Source organism: Phocoena phocoena, chromosome 3, assembly GCF_963924675.1.
Source record: "Phocoena phocoena chromosome 3, mPhoPho1.1, whole genome shotgun sequence".
In the NCBI taxonomy this organism is placed as follows: Eukaryota; Metazoa; Chordata; class Mammalia; order Artiodactyla; family Phocoenidae; genus Phocoena; species Phocoena phocoena.
Window position 1 is genome coordinate 51,524,814 of NC_089221.1, and position 2,953 is coordinate 51,527,766.

The 2,953-nt window shown below is 39.1% G+C and overlaps 1 pseudogene; it reads left to right on the forward strand.

Annotated features, from left to right (window-relative positions):
* The first annotated feature begins 717 nt into the window (after positions 1–717).
* Positions 718–1,869, forward strand: LOC136121416 (beta-citrylglutamate synthase B pseudogene; annotated as a pseudogene).
* Positions 1,870–2,953: the final 1,084 nt, after the last annotated feature.

Here is a 2,953-nt window from a genome sequence, read left to right on the forward strand (position 1 = left end):
CAAAATTCATAAACCATTAGCCAGACTCATAAAGAAAAAAAGGGAGAAGACAAATCAATAGAATTAGAAATGAAAAAGGAGAAGTAACAACTGACACTGCAGAAATACCAAGGATCATGAGAGATTGCTACAAGTAACTATTTGCCAATAAAATGGACAACCTGGAAGAAATACACAAATTCTTAGAAAAGCACAACCTTCCAAGACTGAACCAGGAAGAAATAGAAAATATAAACATACCAATCACAAGCAATGAAATTGAGACTGTGATTAGAAATCTTCCAAAAACCAAAAGCCCGGGACCAGATGGCTTCACAGGCGAATTCTATCATTTAGAGAAGAGCTAACACCTATCCTTCTCAAACTTTTCCAAAATATAACAGAGGGAGGAACACTCCCAAACTCATTCTACGAGGCCACCATCACCCTGATACCAAAACCAGACAAAGATGTCACAAAGAAAGAAAACTACAGGCCAATATCACTGATGAACATAGATGCAAAAATCCTCAAGAAAATACTAGCAAACAGAATCCAACAGCACATTAAAAGGAGATTTTTCAGCAGAGGACTGAATCTTCTGCCACAGTCTTCTCACCTATCTTTCTTGTCAGCCTGCACTACTGATTTCAAACTCTGTGAGAGCTCCTACAATCCTAGAAAGAGTGTATATTCAGGAGGAAGTAACTCCAGAAAAGGAAGAACAGGCAGATCAAGATGTGTAGCTCTGTGGCCACCAAGTTGTGGTTTTTGACAGATCGTCAAATCAGGGAAGACTATCCCCAAAAAGAGATCTTATGAGTATTAAAGACCAAATATTGTGAGGAGGAACTGGACTTTAGGGCTGTGGTGATGGATGAGGTGGTGCTAACAATCCATCAAGGAAACCTGGGTCTTCGTATCAATGGAGAACTAATTACTGCCTACCCTCCAGTGGTGGTAGTGAGAATACCAACCCGTTGGGTGCAAAGTGATAGTGACATCATTGTTTTGCACCATCTAGAGACAATGAGATGCAGGTTGATGAACTGACCTCAAGACATCCTGAACTGTGTTAATAAGTTCTGGACGTTTCAAGAGTTGGCAGGTCATGGTGTTCCTCTGCCAGATACTTTCTCTTATGGTGATCATGAAAATTTTGCTAAAATGATTGATGAAGCAGAAATACTGGAGTTCCCAATGGTAGTGAAGAATACACGGTGTCATAGAGGCAAAGCAATTTTCTTGGCTCACGATAAGCACCATTTGGCTGATCTAAGCCATCTTATTCACCATGAAGCTCCATCCCTGTTTCAGATATATGTTAAAGAGTCTCATAGAAGGGATGTATATGTCATTGTCATGGGAGGCCATGTGGTTGACACCATGATAACGCTGTTCAACAGATGGGAGGATGCAAAGCAACTGCTCACTAGGTGGTGTTGGGATGATGTGCTCATTGAGTAAACAAGGGAAACAGCTAGCTATCCAGGTGTCTAATATCCTGGGAATGGATGTGTGTGACATTAACCTGTTGATGAAAGACGACAGCTCCTTCTGTGTCTGTGAGGCAAATGCAAAATGTAGGTTTCATAACCTTTGATGAGGCTTATAACCTAGATGTAGCTGGTGTAATAGCTGAATATGCCACCTCCCTTTTGCCCTCTAGCCAGCTCACCTGGCGTATGTCCCTGCTGTCTGTGATGTCCACGGCCAGTGAGACTAGTAAGCCGGAGCTGCGTCCCTCAGCCAACACTGCTGTTGACAACATGAGCATAAATTGACAGCGACCCTGAAACCATGGAGCAAGAGCTGCTCACCAAGCTCCCAGGGGGCCTATTCAACATGAACCAACTGCTAGCCAATGAAATCAAACTCCTGGTGGAGTGATTCCACCAGTAAATAATTAACCAACAAAACCCTTGTAAAGCTTTCTTTTTCTTCTTTCCTTTTTTTGTTCTATTTTCTTTTTCTATTATTTTTTTTAAACCAACTTGCAATGCTGTTCATGGAAAATGCTCAGGAAGATGAGAGAAAATTGAGTAGGATTAGTTAGGAAGGAAGAAGGGGGAGATAGATGAGACCTTTGCTACTAACCTGTTGCTGACTTTGATTTACAAATACTACAGATAGAGAAGCAGAAGAGGTGAGATACAGAAAAATGTCAGACTCTCATAGTTACCCTTTTAAATTACTCAAAAATGTGTAGGCTCTCAGGCCATGAAGGACATATTTTTTCATGGTCTCTTGCTTTTGTTTTTGTACAGTTGGTACAAATTTCAGAGTCATGTAACTTCACATTGTGTTGTAATCCATGAGGAAGACATCTACCTAAATTATAATTTTTTTATACAAATCTGTAAATTCAGCCTATACACTATTCTCTAGGAGCTTTATGTTCATAGTTATGAAATCTTGAGGAGCTTTTTTATTGACCTTTTCCCCTTTAATTTGGGTGGGAGGGCAACGTGAATGTGTCCGCATAAAGGTTTTTTAATGATAAAGTTGGCATGTTTGCATGATAAAAGGGAAATGAACAGTATTGCAATGTCTGGCACCCAAAATAACATTTACTCCATTGTAGATAAAATTGCACTAGTTAAAATATGTGCATTGATTTGTATCTGTTAGTGTTTTATCCTTTTTTGAAAGATATATGCTGTGTTAATGTTGCATTTGTTTTTAATACATGCTAGTCTTAACATTCCCTGACCTATGCCTGCATCTTTAACAATGGCCAAAGTGAAGAAAATGCTACATTTTTGGTAACAAGACACTGACTTGAAACATGTGCATTTAAAGCCTTTTATTTTTTTCCTTTTTTCTTTTGGTGGTTGAGCATTTAAAGAACAAGGACAAGGAAAAATATTTTGGGGGGACATATCAAGGGTCTATAAGTTCCTAAGTATAAAGTTGAAGTGATTTCTAATACCAGCATTATATATCTGCATTTTTCACATTTTAGGAGGGTGTG